This window comes from Capricornis sumatraensis, chromosome 14 (genome assembly GCF_032405125.1).
Source record: "Capricornis sumatraensis isolate serow.1 chromosome 14, serow.2, whole genome shotgun sequence".
Classification (NCBI taxonomy): domain Eukaryota; kingdom Metazoa; phylum Chordata; class Mammalia; order Artiodactyla; family Bovidae; genus Capricornis; species Capricornis sumatraensis.
In genome coordinates, this window is record NC_091082.1 from 5556331 (window position 1) to 5574534 (window position 18204).

The following is an 18204-nucleotide window of genomic DNA, read 5'->3' on the forward strand; positions in this document are numbered from 1 at the left end:
AGTCAGGCTGGCCCCGCCCGCAGCTTTTGGTGTGCGGCTGTTTCCCGTGGCGGTGGCAGCAGAGAAGTTCCCTTTTTCTTTTGTGGCGAATCAGTCTGTCCAGGATCCAAATTGACGAATCTGCACCCTGTGGAAAAAATATAAACACTTCCTCGACCGGCAGTTAATTTTGGGTCGGGATCTTTTTGTTATCTGGAGATCTGTTCACTTTATCAACGGTTTTACATCTTATAGTTCCAAACAAATCAGCATTTAACTTATTACAAAGAGAACATGTTGTAAAATCTGATGGAGGAAAAACTATACTTAAATTCTCCCTTTTTAATTTTTGAATTAACAAAACGTGAGGGTAAATGATGCAAGATTTGACAATAATTTCCTATAGCAATCTGCCAATCATCATCAAACATTTGAAAAGCATCAAGTTGTTCTCTGTTATATGGAATTACAATTTTTGATGGCTCTTTACTAAACAATTTAACAAATCAGTATACTTGAATTAATCTTTTTAATTAATATGTCAGTAATTTTTCTTTAGGCAGAGGCCATTGTTCCACCCAATCCTTTTGATGGATCATAGCCCATCTGCAACATCTGAGAGGTCACTTTATCATCAGGGCTAAAAAGTAACACTCCCATTTGAGATAGCACGTCCCTCCCCCACAGGGTAAGGGGGAGTGAAGGAACAACATAAGGTTGGAAAGTTCCACAGGTATCCTCAAGTTGCCAATCTAAAATTTTTGCAATTTTAACTACTGTGGGGGCTCTTCCTATCCCCACCAAGTTATTTTTAGTAGTATGTGTGGGCCAGGAGCTGGGCCAGTCTTTTTTAGCAATGCAAAAAACGTTTTGTCTATTGTCTAACAGCCATGACATTTTATATCCTTGAATTAAAAAATCTTTTAAAGGCCTAGAAGCTGCAATATTCTGCACCCAAAAGGCTAGATCTAGATCCTATGGGGCTTTTTTTTTTTTTTGTCTGGTTTTTCTGTCTGGTAATAAAGTAAAAGCAAAAGCTGTGCTATTTTTTTTTATTTTTATTAATTGCACAGTTTTAGCAGGTGGTGATATCAAAACTTTAATTTTTCAGTATAATCAGAATTTACTACACAAGACACTACCGAAATTCCTTGAAAAGAAAGCAAGCTATGCCCCAGCACAAGTCTTACAGTGTCCTCAGGCAGGCGACTAGCCACTCCCATTGGAATCTGAGTCGGGAGTTAATATTATTGAGGTGGTGGAACTGAGGTCTAGGCCTGAGCTACCTGGGGTTGTTTGGTACGGCTTGTTGTCTCTGTTTAGCAGAACATTTTGGCAAAAAATGTTCTATTTGGCCTCAAGAGAAACATTTTGCATTTGTAAAATCCTTTTTATTACGAATATTTTTGTTTCTTTTTTCTGTTTTTCTTCCCTTTTTATTTATTTATTTATTTATTTATTTATTTATTTATTTTGGGTGAGGCCCCTCCTGAGGGGATTTTATGCAAGGAGCAAGCTCTGTTTTAAAAGTTCTTTTGCTCAAAAATATTTTAAGTATCCTTTTGAAACTTAAGCAATGTTCTGGGAGGCTTTGGATATAAAGTGGGGAGTTTTTAAGCCCTGGGGAGGCGCAAGCAGAGGTTGCAGTGGTCGCCTTAAATAAGATAACTTTTTTAAAGGTTTGGTTTGTGTAGAGGGGGAGGGGGCTCTCCAGGGCGCTCGGCCGCTGCGTCCTGTAAGCACCCTCCTTCCTCGGGAGGAAGAGTACAGTCTGTCTCCTTTTGTTTGCCAATGGCAGAAAATATGATCTGCGTAGAAGGTAGAGACCCACTACCATTCACCGCTATAGCCTCTCCCATAGGCTATCTAACAGCCTCGTGACAGGGGTCCAGAACATTTGTAATCCTATTTTACAGAGCAAAAGCATTTACAGGCCCATGCAAAGTATAGTAAGTTTTTAGCTGTTTTCCTAGCTTCACCCAAGTATCTAAAGTCCGTTTTATGGAAACCAAGGACATTGCTCTTGTAACACTAGCCTTTTTATCTTTAATTTGTCTTTTGTTTAACAGTTACAAAATTACCTGTATAAAGAGGTGTCGTTGTTTTGAGTCATTGTTACCCGTGTCAGAAAATTAAGAGTTATAGAAAAGTCTGCCTTGACAAAAAGGTTTTACCTTAGCCAAGGGGGGTTTTGTTTTTAACCCTAAGATAGCAGGTTTTTTTCAACCTCTAGAGCACCGGGTTTCTCTTAAACCCTTGAACACTTCCCACTCCTCCTCACCCTGTCTATCCTACAGGGGGGTCCGCGGCACCCTGAGTGGGGTCCTAGCCGTCCCGAACACTCAACACTGGGGGAGTACCCGAAAGTACTCCGGGGGGAGTGATTAAGTCACTCCGGGGGGAGCAACAGAGAGTGCTCCGGGGGGAGCAAAAGAGAATGCTCCGGGGGGAGCTACAGAGAGTGCTCCGGGGGGAGCTACAGAGAGTGCTCCGGGGGGAGCTTTTGCTCCGAGGAACCTACCTTCGAATAGCCTGTTCCGGGCGCCACTTGCCGGGGTCAAGCCCCGGTGGATCCAGGGAATTCGAAGGGTGGACGGCGTTGGCGTGGAAAAACTCGTTTATTTATTAATATAAGATTAGATTAAGAAACTATAGTGTAGTAGGAAGATTAAGTGGAGGAAGAAGGCTGAATAGCTTGGTTTACGCGGAAGACCAATAAAATTCCAGACAAGGAATTTGCACCATCTACGTTGGGCCACCGGTGCCCGCTTGAATATCTAAGGGTGCCTCGCCTTAAGCTCCCTTTCGCGCGGATCTTAATAACCAGGGCAAATAAGTAGACCTGGAGAGCCTCCGCGCCCCAGATGGAAATTCAGCCTGAAATTAAAGTAAAGAGCAGAGGGAAGAAAAGGGAGAGAAAATGAGAGAGAGAGAGACACGGGGGGAGCCAGATTCCCCAGAAACCAGGCCGAGAGACTAGTTCAAGAAACTGGTCCGAGAAGCTGGTCCGAGAAACTGGTCCGAGAAGCTGGTCTGAGAACCTGGTCCCGTCCTTTATTGTTCAGAAGGCCTTTTATACTTTTGATAAAACATGGAGATCAATGGGCAACACAAAATTATGTAGCGTTCGCAGCCCAGACTCTTTCTATACATCATTTTGTATACAAAAGGTCTCAGGTGATTTACATTATCTTCTGGCCAAGAGGCTTGTTAACACTTTTTGGCTCTCTTCCTTAATGAATGTTAATTTTGTTTCCCCTGAAGTGTTTTTCTTTGATCTGCATCTCCTTAAAGCATTAAAGTTGCATCTCTATAGAACAAAGGCGCAGTGGGTTATAACAAAGAAGGTACTTAACTCAAAGGTCTAATGTTGCTAATACAAGGTCTACTACTTGTTTTTCTATATACCAACTATATCTAAAAATAAAGGATATGAAAATTTGGCAGCAAGCATTGACTCAACAAATGAAACTTTTAATCAGTCCTATTCTAAAGATTTTGACTCTTCGGAAGCCCCTACATTCCTAGGATGTTTTAAGCTTCCTGTGCCTCCTGCGGTCAGGAGGCCTCAAACAATCACATGCGCAGCTGTACGAGTCCTGCAGGCAGGCTAGAAAGCCATCGGAGGGGTATTTTGGATTGAAACACTCTTTCAAATGCAGAAGACTAAAGCCCTGAATTGACTTTTTCCAGAAAATGTCAGAAGAGTGGAAAAGCAGAGCACAAAATCCAGCAGATTTTTGTTGGGGTACATGCTTAGGAATTTCCAGAGGGGTCCCTGAAGTCTGAGCACGCCTTGCGTATGTCAGCTTCCTTCCTCATGACCTTGTCACGGGCGGGATTCCTCACACTGGCTCCCGGCAGGCCCTGACTCCACACAAGGCTTTGGCCCCGGTATCGACGGGAGAGGAATCCCGAGAGGCCCCCTAGCAAGTCGCAAGGGGACTGGCCTCTCCTGAGGCCACCAGGGCGGGTCTCTGAGGTCCCCGTCGTAACTCGAGAACTCCTGCCGCAACTCGAGAAATTCCAGGAAGTTCTCCCTTCCAGGCGAGATGAGGCCTATTTCCGATGAGGCGTCTGGAGACTAATGACACCTAACCTCTGGAACTTCGAAAGGGTCATTCACACCCTTGCTGCAACTCAAGAAGTTCATCGCCATACCCGTCTCCACTCGAGAGAAAGCACGATGGTCCCGCCCACATCCAGAGGAGCCCCGTTTCCCCCTCGTAGCTCGAAATGAGGGATCCTTTCCCTGCTTTTAACGGGAAAGAATTCCAGGCTTTCCCGTCGCATCTCAGGAGGAGGCACTCTCAACAGGAAAGGCAATAGGAACTCCATGGTCGTAGCACCATTCCAGGAGTCCCCCAGATGTCTCAGTCCATTAAAGAGGAACCTCTTTGCCCTGCACTGGCTCATCTTTCACGCCGAGGATCGACTCACACCACGGTGGCACGTGGGACAGCCCTGTGGGAAAGCCTCGAGGGAAAACCACAGATCCTTTGATCCACGCCACGGGAAGCGTGACATTGCTGCTACAGCCTGGAAGGAAAGCGCACGTGCATGCCCCGACTCGTGACTAAGCCTGACGTCCCTGGGGAGACTCCAGAAGTACCCAAAGATCCATGTCAGCCCCTGAGAGGAATCCTCGGTTCCGGCCCTGACTCCACACAAGGTTTTTGGCCCCGGTATCGACGGGAGAAGAATCCCGAGAGGCCCCCTAGCAACTCGCATGGGGACTGGCCTCTCCTGAGATCACCAGATCGGGTCCCTGAGGTCTCCGTCGTAACTCGAAAACACCTGCCGCAACTCGAGAAAATCCAGGAAGTTCTCCCTTCCAGGCGAGATGAGGCCTATTTCCGATGAGGCGTCTGGAGACTAATGACACCTAACCTCTGGAATTTCGAAAGGGTCTTTCACACCCTTGCTGCAACTCAAGAAATTCACCGCCATACCCGTCTCCACTCGAGAGGAAGCACGATGGTCCCGCCCACATCCAGAGGAGCCCCGTTTCCACCAGGTAGCTCGAAATGAGGGATCCTTTCCCTGCTTTCAATGGGAAAGAATTCCCGGCATTCCCGTCGCATCTCAAGAGGAGGCACTCTCAACAGGAAAGTCGAGAGCAACTCCATGGTCGTACCACCATTCCAAGAGTCCCCCAGATGTCTCAGTCCATTCCAGAGGAACCTCTTTGCCCTGCACTGGCTCATCTTTCACGCCGAGGATCGACTCACACCACGGTGGCACGTGGGACAGCCCTGTGGGAAAGCCTCGAGGGAAAGCCTCGAGGGAAAACCACAGATCCTTTGATCCACGCGACGGGAAGCGTGACATTGCTGCTACAGCCTGGAAGGAAAGCGCACGTGCATGCCCCCACTCGAGACGAGGCCTGACTCCCGTGGGGAGACTCCAGAAGTACCCAAAGACCCATGTCAGCCCCTGAGAGGAATCCTTGGTTCCGGCCCTGACTCCACACAAGGTTTTTGGCCCCGGTTTCGATGGGAGAGGAATCCCGAGAGGCCCCCTAGCAACTCGCATGGGGACTGGCCTTTCCTGAGGCCACCAGGGCGGGTCCCTGAGGTCCGCGTCGTAACTGGGGAACACCTGCCGCAACTCGAGAAAATCTATGAAGTTCTACCTTCCAGGCGAGATGAGGCCTATTTCCGATGAGGCCTCTGGAGACTAATGACACCTAACGTCGGGAACTTCGAAAGGGCCTTTCACACCCTTGCTGCAACTCAAGAAGTTCACCGCCATACCCGTCTCCACTCGAAAGGAAGCACGATGGTCCCGCCCACATCCAGAGGAGCCCCGTTTCCCCCTCGTAGCACGAGATGAGGGATCCTTTGCCTGCTTTCAACGGGAAAGAATTCCCGGCGTTCCCGTCGCAACTCAAGAGGAGGCACTCTCAACAGGAAAGGCGAGAGGAACCCCATGGTCGTACCACCATTCCAAGAGTCCCCCAGATGTCTCAGTCCATTCCAGAGGAACCTCTTTGCCCTGCACTGGCTCATCTTTCACGCCGAGGATCGACTCACACCACGGTGGCACGTGGGACAGCCCTGTGGGAAAGCCTCGAGGCAAAGCCTCGAGGGAAAACCACAGATCCTTTGATTCACGCGACGGGAAGCGTGACATTACTGCTACAGCCTGGAGGGAAAGCGCACGTGCATGCCCCCACTCGAGACGAGGCCTGACTCCCCTGGGGAGACTCCAGAAATACCCAAAGATCCATGTCAGCCCCTGAGAGGAATCCTCGGTTCCGGCCCTGACTCCACACAATATTTTTGCCACCGGTATCGAGGGGAAAGGAATCCCGAGAGGCCCCCTAGCAACTCGCATGGGGACTGCCCTTTCCTGAGGCCTAAAGTGCGGGTCCCTGAGGTCCCCGTCGTAACTCGAGAACACCTGCCGCAACTCGAGAAAATCCAGGAAGTTCTCCCTTCCAGGCGAGATGAGGCCTATTTCCGATGAGGCGTCTGGAGACTAATGACACCTAACCTCTGGAACTTCGAAAGGGTCTTTCACACCCTTGCTGCAACTCAAGAAGTTCACCGCCATACCCGTCTCCACTCGAGAGGAAGCACGATGGTCCCGCCCACATCCAGAGGAGCCCCGTTTCCCCCTCGTAGCTCGAGATGAGGGATCCTTTCCCTGCTTTCAACGGGAAAGAATTCCCGGCGTTCCCGTCGCATCTCAAGTGGAGGCACTCTCAACAGGAAAGGCGAGAGGAACTCCATGGTCGTACCACCATTCCAAGAGTCCCCCAGATGTCTCAGTCCATTCCAGAGGAACCTCTTTGCCCTGCACTGGCTCATCTTTCACGCCGAGGATCGACTCACACCACGGTGGCACGTGGGACAGCCCTGTGGGAAAGCCTCGAGGGAAAGCCTCGAGGGAAAACCACAGATCCTTTGATCCACGCCACGGGAAGCGTGACATTGCTGCTACAGCCTGGAAGGAAAGCGCACGTGCATGCCCCCACTCGAGACGAGGCCTGACTCCCCTGGGGAGACTCCAGAAGTACCCAAAGATCTATGTCAGCCCCTGAGAGGAATCCTCGGTTCCGGCCCTGACTCCACACAAGGTTTTTGGCCCCGGTATCGACGGGAGAGGAATCCCGAGAGGCCCTCTAGCAACTCGCATGGGGACTGGCCTCTCCTGAGGCCAGCAGGGCGGGTCCCTGAGGTCCCCGTCGTAACTCGAGAACACCTGCCGCAACTCGAGAAAATCCAGGAAGTTCTCCCTTCCAGGCGAGATGAGGCCTATTTCCGATGAGGCGTCTGGAGACTAATGACACCTAACCTCTGGAACTTTGAAAGGGTCTTTCACACCCTTGCTGCAACTCAAGAAGTTCACCGCCATACCCGTCTCCACTCGAGAGGAAGCACGATGGTCCCACCCACATCCAGAGGAGCCCCGTTTCCCCCTCGGAGCTCGAGATGAGGGATCCTTTCCCTGCTTTCAACGGGAAAGAATTCCCGGCGTTCCCGTCGCATCTCAAGAGGAGGCACTCTCAACAGGAAAGGCGAGAGGAACTCCATGGTCGTACCACCATTCCAAGAGTCCCCCAGATGTCTCAGTCCATTCCAGAGGAACCTCTTTGCCCTGCACTGGCTCATCTTTCACGCCGAGGATCGACTCACACCACGGTGGCACGTGGGACAGCCCTGTGGGAAAGCCTCGAGGGAAAGCCTCGAGGGAAAACCACAGATCCTTTGATCCACGCGACGGGAAGCGTGACATTGCTGCTACAGCCTGGAAGGGAAGCGCACGTGCATGCCCCCACTCGAGATGAGGCCTGACTCCCCTGGGGAGACTCCAGAAGTACCCAAAGATCTATGTCAGCCCCTGAGAGGAATCCTTGGTTCCGGCCCTGACTCCACACAAGGTTTTTGGCCCCGGTATCGACGGGAGAGGAATCCCGAGAGGCCCCCTAGCAACTCGCATGGGGACTGGCCTCACCTGAGGCCACCAGGGCGGGTCCCTGAGGTCCCCGTCGTAACTCGAGAACACCTGCCGCAACTCGAGAAAATCCAGGAAGTTCTCCCTTCCAGGCGAGATGAGGCCTATTTCCGATGAGGCGTCTGGAGACTAATGACACCTAACCTCTGGAACTTCGAAAGGGTCTTTCACACCCTTGCTGCAACTCAAGAAGTTCACCGCCATACCCGTCTCCACTCGAGAGGAAGCACGATGGTCCCGCCCACATCCAGAGGAGCCCCGTTTCCCCCTCGTAGCTCGAGAGGAGGGATCCTTTCCCTGCTTTCAACGGGAAAGAATTCCCGGCGATCCCGTCGCATCTCAAGAGGAGGCACTCTCAACAGGAAAGGCGAGAGGAACTCCATGGTCGTACCACCATTCCAAGAGTCCCCCAGATGTCTCAGTCCATTCCAGAGGAACCTGTTTGCCCTGCACTGGCACATCTTTCACACCGAGGATCGACTCACACCACGGTGGCACGTGGGACAGCCCTGTGGGAAAGCCTCGAGGGAAAGCCTCGAGGGAAAACCACAGATCCTTTGATCCACGCGACGGGAAGCGTGACATTGCTGCTACAGCCTGGAAGGAAAGCGCACGTGCATGCCCCCACTCGAGACGAGGCCTGACTCCCCTGGGGAGACTCCAGAAGTACCCAAAGATCCATGTCAGCCCCTGAGAGGAATCCTCGGTTCCGGCCCTGACTCCACACAAGGTTTTTGGCCCCGGTATCGACGGGAGAGGAATCCCGAGAGGCCCCCTAGCAACTCGCATGAGGACCAGCCTCTCCTGAGGCCACCAGGGAGGGTCCCTGATGTCCCCGTCGTAACTCGAAAACACCTGCCGCAACTCGAGAAAATCCAGGAAGTTCTCCCTTCCAGGCGAGATGAGGCCTATATCCGATGAGGCATCTGGAGACTAATGACACCTAACCTCTGGAACTTCGAAAGGGTCTTTCACACCCTTGCTGCAACTCAAGAAGTTCACCGCCATACCCGTCTCCACTCGAGAGGAAGCACGATGGTCCCGCCCACATCCAGAGGAGCCCCGTTTCCCCCTCGTAGCTCGAGATGAGGGATCCTTTCCCTGCTTTCAACGGGAAAGAATTCCCGGTGTTCCCGTCGCATCTCAAGAGGAGGCACTCTCAACAGGAAAGGCGAGAGGAACTCCATGGTCGTACCACCATTCCAAGAGTCCCCCAGATGTCTCAGTCCATTCCAGGGGAACCTCTTTGCCCTGCACTGGCTCATCTTTCACGCCGGGGATCGACTCACACCACGGTGGCACGTGGGACAGCCCTGTGGGAAAGCCTCGAGGGAAAGCCTCGAGGGAAAACCACAGATCCTTTGATCCATGCGACGGGAAGCCTGACATTGCTGCTACAGCCTGGAAGGAAAGCGCACGTGCATGCCCCCACTCGAGACGAGGCCTGACTCCCCTGGGGAGACTCCAGAAGTACCCAAAGATCCATGTCAGCCCCTGAGAGGAATCCTCGGTTCCGGCCCTGACTCCACACAAGGTTTTTGGCCCCAGTATCGACGGGAGAGGAATCCCGAGAGGCCCCCTAGCAACTCGCATGGGGACTGGCCTCTCCTGAGGCCACCAGGGCGGGTCCCTGAGGTCCCCGTCGTAACTCGAGAACACCTGCCACAACTCGAGAAAATCCAGGAAGTTCTCCCTTCCAGGCGAGATGAGGCCTATTTCCGATGAGGCGTCTGGAGACTAATGACACCTAACCTCTGGAACTTCGAAAGGGTCTTTCACACCCTTGCTGCAACTCAAGAAGTTCACCGCCATACCCGTCTCCACTCGAGAGGAAGCACGATGGTCCCGCCCACATCCAGAGGAGCCCCGTTTCCGCCTCGTAGCTCGAGATGAGGGATCCTTTGCCTGCTTTCAACGGGAAAGAATTCCCGGCGTTCCCGACGCATCTCAACAGGAGGCACTCTCAACAGGAAAGGCGAGAGGAACTCCATGGTCGTACCACCATTCCAAGAGTCCCCCAGATGTCTCCGTCCATTCCAGAGGAACCTCTTTGCCCTGCACTGGCTCATCTTTCACGCCGAGGATCGACTCACACCACGGTGGCACGTGGGACAGCCCTGTGGGAAAGCCTCGAGGGAAAGCCTCGAGGGAAAACCACAGATCCTTTGATCGACGCGACGGGAAGCGTGACATTGCTGCTACAGCCTGGAAGGAAAGCGCACGTGCATGCCCCCACTCGAGACGAGGCCTGACTCCCCTAGGGAGACTCCAGAAGTACCCAAAGATCCATGTCAGCCCCTGAGAGGAATCCTCGGTTCCGGCCCTGACTCCACACAAGGTTTTTGGCCCCGGTATCGACGGGAGAGGAATCCCGAGAGGCCCCCTAGCAACTCGCATGAGGACTGGCCTCTCCTGAGGCCACCAGAGCGGGTCCCTGAGGTCCCCGTCGTAACTCGAGAACACCTGCCGCAACTCGAGAAAATTCAGGAAGTTCTCCTTTCCAGGCGAGATGAGGCCTATTTCCGATGAGGCGTCTGGAGACTAATGACACCTAACCTCTGGAACTTCGAAAGGGTCTTTCACACCCTTGCTGCAACTCAAGAAGTTCACCGACATACCCGTCTCCACTCGAGAGGAAGGACGATGGTCCCACCCACATCCAGAGGAGCCCCGTTTCCCCCTCGGAGCTCGAGATGAGGGATCCTTTCCCTGCTTTCAACGGGAAAGAATTCCCGAAGTTCCCGTCGCATCTCAAGAGGAGGCACTCTCAACAGGAAAGGCGAGAGGAACTCCATGGTCGTACCACCATTCCAAGAGTCCCCCAGATGTCTCAGTCCATTCCAGAGGAACCTCTTTGCCCTGCACTGACTCATCTTTCACGCCGAGGATCGACTCACACCACGGTGGCACGTGGGACAGCCCTGTGGGAAAGCCTCGAGGGAAAACCACAGATCCTTTGATCCACGCGACGGGAAGCGTGACATTGCTGCTACAGCCTGGAAGGAAAGCGCACGTGCATGCCCCCACTCGAGACGAGGCCTGACTCCCATGGGGAGACTCCAGAAGTACCCAAAGATCCGTGTCAGCCCCTGAGAGGAATCCTCGGTTCCGGCCCTGACTCCACACAAGGTTTTTGGCCCCAGTATCGACGGGAGAGGAATCCCGAGAGGTCCCCTAGCAACTCGCATGGGGACTGGCCTCTCCTGAGGCCACCAGGGCGGGTCCCTGAGGTCCCCGTCGTAACTCGAGAGCAGCTCCGGCAACTCGAGAAAATCCAGGAAGTTCTCCCTTCCAGGCGAGAAGAGGCCTATTTCCGATGAGGCGTCTGGAGTCTAATGACACCTAACCTCTGGAACTTCGAAAGGGTCTTTCACACCCTTGCTGCAACTCAAGAAGTTCACCGCCATACCTGTCTCCACTCGAGAGGAAGCACGATGGTCCCGCCCACATCCAGAGGAGCCCCGTTTCCCCCTCGTAGCTCGAGATGAGGGATCCTTTCCCTGCTTTCAACGGGAAAGAATTCCCGAAGTTCCCGTCGCATCTCAAGAGGAGGCACTCTCAACAGGAAAGGCGAGAGGAACTCCATGGTCATACCACCATTCCAAGAGTCCCCCAGATGTCTCAGTCCATTCCAGAGGAACCTGTTTGCCCTGCATTGGCACATCTTTCACACCGAGGATCGACTCACACCACCGTGGCACGTGGGACAGCCCTGTGGGAAAGCCTCGAGGGAAAGCCTCGAGGGAAAACCACAGATCCGTTGATCCACGCGACGGGAAGCGTGACATTGCTGCTACAGCCTGGAAGGAAAGCGCACGTGCATGTCCCCACTCGAGACGAGGCCTGACTCCCCTGGGGAGACTCCAGAAGTACCCAAAGATCCATGTCAGCCCCTGAGAGGAATCCTCGGTTCCGGCCCTGACTCCACACAAGGATTTTGGCCCCAGTATCGACGGGAGAGGAATCCCGAGAGGCCCCCTAGCAACTCGCATGGGGACTGGCCTCTCCTGAGGCCACCAGGGCGGGTCCCTGAGGTCCCCGTCGTAACTCGAGAACACCTGCCACAACTCGTGAAAATCCAGGAAGTTCTCCCTTCCAGGCGAGATGAGGCCTATTTCCGATGAGGCGTCTGGAGACTAATGACACCTAACCTCTGGAACTTCGAATGGGTCTTTCACACCCTTGCTGCAACTCAAGAAGTTCACCGCCATACCCGTCTCCACTCGAGAGGAAGCACGATGGTCCCGCCCACATCCAGAGGAGCCCCGTTTCCGCCTCGTAGCTCGAGATGAGGGATCCTTTGCCTGCTTTCAACGGGAAAGAATTCCCGGCGTTCCCGACGCATATCAACAGGAGGCACTCTCAACAGGAAAGGCGAGAGGAACTCCATGGTCGTACCACCATTCCAAGTGTCCCCCAGATGTCTCCGTCCATTCCAGAGGAACCTCTTTGCCCTGCACTGGCTCATCTTTCACGCCGAGGATCGACTCACACCACGGTGACACGTGGGACAGCCCTGTGGGAAAGCCTCGAGGGAAAGCCTCGAGGGAAAACCACAGATCCTTTGATCCACGCGACGGGAAGCGTGACATTGCTGCTACAGCCTGGAAGGAAAGCGCACGTGCATGCCCCCACTCGAGACGAGGCCTGACTCCCCTAGGGAGACTCCCGAAGTACCCAAAGATCCATGTCAGCCCCTGAGAGGAATCCTCGATTCCGGCCCTGACTCCACACAAGGTTTTTGGGCCCGGTATCGACGGGAGAGGAATCCCGAGAGGCCCCCTAGCACCTCGCATGGGTACTGGCCTCTCCTGAGGCCACCAGGGCGGGTCCCTGAGGTCCCCGTCGTAATTCGAGAACACCTGACGCAACTCGAGAAAATCCAGGAAGTTCTCCCTTCCAGGCGAGATGAGGCCTATTTCCGATGAGGCGTCTGGAGACTAATGACACCTAACCTCTGGAACTTCGAAAGGGTCTTTCACACCCTTGCTGCAACTCAAGAAGTTCACCGCCATACCCGTCTCCACTCGAGAGGAAGCACGATGGTCCCGCCCACATCCAGAGGAGTCCCGTTTCCCCCTCGTAGCTCGAGATGAGGGATCCTTTCCCTGCTTTCAACGGGAAAGAATTCCCGGCGTTCCCGTAGCATCTCAACAGGAGGCATTCTCAACAGGAAAGGCGAGAGGAACTCTATGGTCGTACCACCATTCCAAGAGTCCCCCAGATGTCTCAGTCCATTCCAGAGGAACCTCTTTGCCCTGCACTGGCTCATCTTTCACGCCGAGGATCGACTCACACCACCGTGGCACGTGGGACAGCCCTGTGGAAAAGCCTCGAGGGAAAGCCACGAGCGAAAACCACAGATTTTTTGATCCACGCGACGGGAAGCGTGACATTGCTGCTACAGCCTGGAAGGAAAGCGCACGTGCATGCCCCCACTCGAGACGAGGCCTGATTCCCCTGGGGAGACTCCAGAAGTACCCAAAGATCCATGTCAGCCCCTGAGAGAAATCCTCTGTTCCGGCCCTGACTCCACACAAGGTTTTTGGCCCCGGTATCGAGGGGAGAGGAATCCCGAGAGGCCCCCTAGCAACTCGCATGGGGACTGGCCGTTCCTGAGGCCACCAGGGCGGGTCCCTGAGGTCCCCGTCGTAACTCGAGAACACCTGCCGAAACTCGAGAAAATCCAGGAAGTTCTCCCTTCCAGGCGAGATGAGGCCTATTTCCGATGAGGCGTCTGGAGACTAATGACACCTAACCTCTGGAACTTCGAAAGGGTCTTTCACACCCTTGCTGCAACTCAAGAAGTTCACCGCCGTACCCGTCTCCACTCGAGAGGAAGCACGATGGTCCCGCCCACATCCAGAGGAGCCCCGTTTCCCCCTCGTAGCTCGAGATGAGGGATCCTTTCCCTGCTTTCAACGGGAAAGAATTCCCGGCGTTCCCGTCGCATCTCAAGAGGAGGCACTCTCAACAGGAAAGGCGAGAGGAACTCCATGGTCGTACCACCATTCCAAGAGTCCCCCAGATGTCTCAGTCCATTCCAGAGGAACCTCTTTGCCCTGCACTGGCTCATCTTTCACGCCGAGGATCGACTCACACCACAGTGGCACGTGGGACAGCCCTGTGGGAAAGCCTCGAGGGAAAACCACAGATCCTTTGATCCACGCGACGGGAAGCGTGACATTGCTGTTACAGCCTGGAAGGAAAGCGCACGTGCATGCCCCCACACGAGGCGAGGCCTGACACCGCTTGGGAGACTCCAGAAGTACCCAAAGATCCATGTCAGCCCCTGAGAGGAATCCTCGGTTCCGGCCCTGACTCCACACAATGTTTTTGGCCCCCGTATCGACGGGAGAGGAATCCCGAGAGGCCCCCTAGCAACTCGCATGGGGACTGGCCTCTCCTGAGGCCACCAGTGCGGGTCCCTGAGGTCCCCGTCGTAACTCGAGAACACCTGCCACAACTCGAGATAATCCAGGAAGTTCTCCCTTCCAGGCGAGATGAGGCCTATTTCCGATGAGGCGTCTGGAGACTAATGATACCTAACCTCTGGAACTTCGAAAGGGTCTTTCACACCCTTGCTGCCACTCAAGAAGTTCACTGCCATACCCGTCTCCACTCGAGAGGAAGCACGATGGTCCCGCCCACATCCAGAGGAGCCCCATTTCCCCCTCGTAGCTCGAGATGAGGGATCCTATCCCTGCTTTCAATGGGAAAGAATTCCCGGCGTTCCCGTCTCATCTCAAGAGGAGGCACTCTCAACAGGAAAGGCGAGAGGAACTCCATGGTCGTACCACCATTCCAAGAGCCCCCCAGATGTCTCCGTCCATTCCAGAGGAACCTCTTTGCCCTGCACTGGCTCATCTTTCACGCCGAGGATCGACTCACACCACGGTGGCACGTGGGACAGCCCTGTGGGAAAGCCTCGAGGGAAAGCCTCGAGGGAAAACCACAGATCCTTTGATCCACGCGACGGGAAGCGTGACATTGCTGCTACAGCCTGGAAGGAAAGCGCACGTGCATGCCCCCACTCGAGACGAGGCCTGACTCCCCTAGGGAGACTCCAGAAGTACCCAAAGATCCATGTCAGCCCCTGAGAGGAATCCTCGGTTCCGGCCCTGACTCCACACAAGGTTTTTGGGCCCGGTATCGACGGGAGAGGAATCCCGAGAGGCCCCCTAGCACCTCGCATGGGTACTGGCCTCTCCTGAGGCCACCAGGGCGGGTCCCTGAGGTCCCCGTAGTAATTCGAGAACACCTGACGCAACTCGAGAAAATCCAGGAAGTTCTCCCTTCCAGGCGAGATGAGGCCTATTTCCGATGAGGCGTCTGGAGACTAATGACACCTAACCTCTGGAACTTCGAAAGGGTCTTTCACACCCTTGCTGCAACTCAAGAAGTTCACCGCCATACCCGTCTCCACTCGAGAGGAAGCACGATGGTCCCGCCCACATCCAGAGGAGTCCCGTTTCCCCCTCGTAGCTCGAGATGAGGGATCCTTTCCCTGCTTTCAACGGGAAAGAATTCCCGGCGTTCCCGTAGCATCTCAACAGGAGGCATTCTCAACAGGAAAGGCGAGAGGAACTCTATGGTCGTACCACCATTCCAAGAGTCCCCCAGATGTCTCAGTCCATTCCAGAGGAACCTCTTTGCCCTGCACTGGCTCATCTTTCACGCCGAGGATCGACTCACACCACCGTGGCACGTGGGACAGCCCTGTGGGAAAGCCTCGAGGGAAAGCCACGAGCGAAAACCACAGATTTTTTGATCCACGCGACGGGAAGCGTGACATTGCTGCTACAGCCTGGAAGGAAAGCGCACGTGCATGCCCCCACTCGAGACGAGGCCTGACTCCCCTGGGGAGACTCCAGAAGTACCCAAAGATCCATGTCAGCCCCTGAGAGAAATCCTCTGTTCCGACCCTGACTCCACACAAGGTTTTTGGCCCCGGTATCGACGGGAGAGGAATCCCGAGAGGCCCCCTAGCACCTCGCATGGGGACTGGCCTCTCCTGAGGCCACCAGGGCGGGTCCCTGAGGTCCCCGTCGTAACTCGAGAACACCTGCCTCAACTCGAGAAAATCCAGGAAGTTCTCCCTTGCAGGCGAGATGAGGCCTATTTCCGATGAGTCGTCTGGTGACTAATGACACCTAACCTCTGGAACTTCGAAAGGGTCTTTCACACCCTTGCTGCAACTCAAGAAGTTCACCGCCATACCCGTCTCCACTCGAGAGGAAGCACGATGGTCCCGCCCACATCCAGAGGAGCCCCGTTTCCCCCTCGTAGCTCGAGATGAGGGATCCTTTCCCTGCTTTCAACGGGAAAGAATTCCCGGCGTTCCCGTCGCATCTCAAGAGGAGGCACTCTCAACAGGAAAGGCGAGAGGAACTCCATGGTCGTACCACCATTCCTAGAGTCCCCCAGATGTCTCAGTCCATTCCAGAGGAACCTCTTTGCCCTGCACTGGCTCATCTTTCACGCCGATGATCGACTCACACCACGGAGGCACGTGGGACAGCCCTGTGGGAAAGCCTCGAGGGAAAGCCTCGAGGGAAAACCACAGATCCTTTGATCCACGCGACGGGAAGCGTGACATTGCTGCTACAGCCTGGAAGGAAAGCGCACGTGCATGCCCCCACTCGAGACGAGGCCTGTCTCCCCTGGGGAGACTCCAGAAGTACCCAAAGATCCATATAAGCCCCTGAGAGGAATCCTCGATTCCGGCCCTGACTGCACACAAGGTTTTTGGCCCCGGTATCGACGGGAGAGGAATCCCGAGAGGCCCCCTAGCACCTCGCATGGGGACTAGCCTCTCCTGAGGCCACCAGGGCGGGTCCCTGAGGTCCCCGTCGTAACTCGAGAACACCTGGCGCAACTCGAGAAAATCCAGGAAGTTCTCCCTTCCAGGCGAGATGAGGCCTATTTCCGATGAGGCGTCTGGAGACTAATGACACCTAACCTCTCGAACTTCGAAAGGGTCTTTCACACCCTTGCTGCAACTCAAGAAGTTCACCGCCATACCCGTCTCCACTCGAGAGGAAGCACGATGGTCCCGCCCACATCCAGAGGAGCCCCGTTTCCCCCTCGGAGCTCAAGATAAGGGATCCTTTCCCTGCTTTCAACGGGAAAGAATTCCCGGCGTTCCCGTCGCATCTCAAGAGGAGGCACTCTCAACAGGAAAGGCGAGAGGAACTCCATGGTCGTACCACCATTCCAAGAGTCCCCCAGATGTCTCAGTCCATTCCAGAGGAACCTCTTTGCCCTGCACTGGCTCATCTTTCACGCCGAGGATCGACTCACACCACGGTGGCACGTGGGACAGCCCTGTGGGAAAGCCTCGAGGGAAAACCACAGATCCTTTGATCCACGCCACGGGAAGCGTGACATTGCTGCTACAGCTTGGAAGGAAAGCGCACGTGCATGCCACCACTCGAGACGAGGCCTGACTCCCCTGGGGAGACTCCAGAAGTACCCAAAGATCCATGTCAGCCCCTGAGAGGAATCCTCGGTTCCGGCCCTGACTCCACACAAGGTTTTTGGCCCCGGTATCGACGGGAGAGGAATCCCGAGAGGCCCCCTAGCACCTCGCATGGGTACTGGCCTCTCCTGAGGCCACCAGGGCGGGTCCCTGAGGTCCCCGTCGTAACTCGAGAACACCTGCCGCAACTCGAGAAAATCCAGGAAGTTCTCCCTTCCAGGCGAGATGTGGCCTATTTCCGATGAGTCGTCTGGAGACTAATGACACCTAACGTCTGGAAATTCGAAAGGGTCTTTCACACCCTTGCTGCAACTCAAGAAGTTCACCGCCATACCCGTCTCCACTCGAGAGGAAGTACGATGGTCCCGCCCACATCCAGAGGAGCCCCGTTTCCCCCTCGTAGCTCGAGATGAGGGATCCTTTCCCTGCTTTCAACGGGAAAGAATTCCCGGCGTTCCCGTCGCATCTCAAGAGGAGGCACTCTCAACAGGAAAGGTGAGAGGAACTCCATGGTCCTACCACCATTCCTAGAGTCCCCCAGATGTCTCAGTCCATTCCAGAGGAACCTCTTTGCCCTGCACTGGCTCATCTTTCACGCCGAGGATCGACTCACACCACGGAGGCACGTGGCACAGCCCTGTGGGAAAGCCTCGAGGGAAAGCCTCGAGGGAAAACCACAGATCCTTTGATCCACGCGACGGGAAGCGTGACATTGCTGCTACAGCCTGGAAGGAAAGCGCACGTGCATGCCCCCACTCGAGACGAGGCCTGACTCCCGTGGG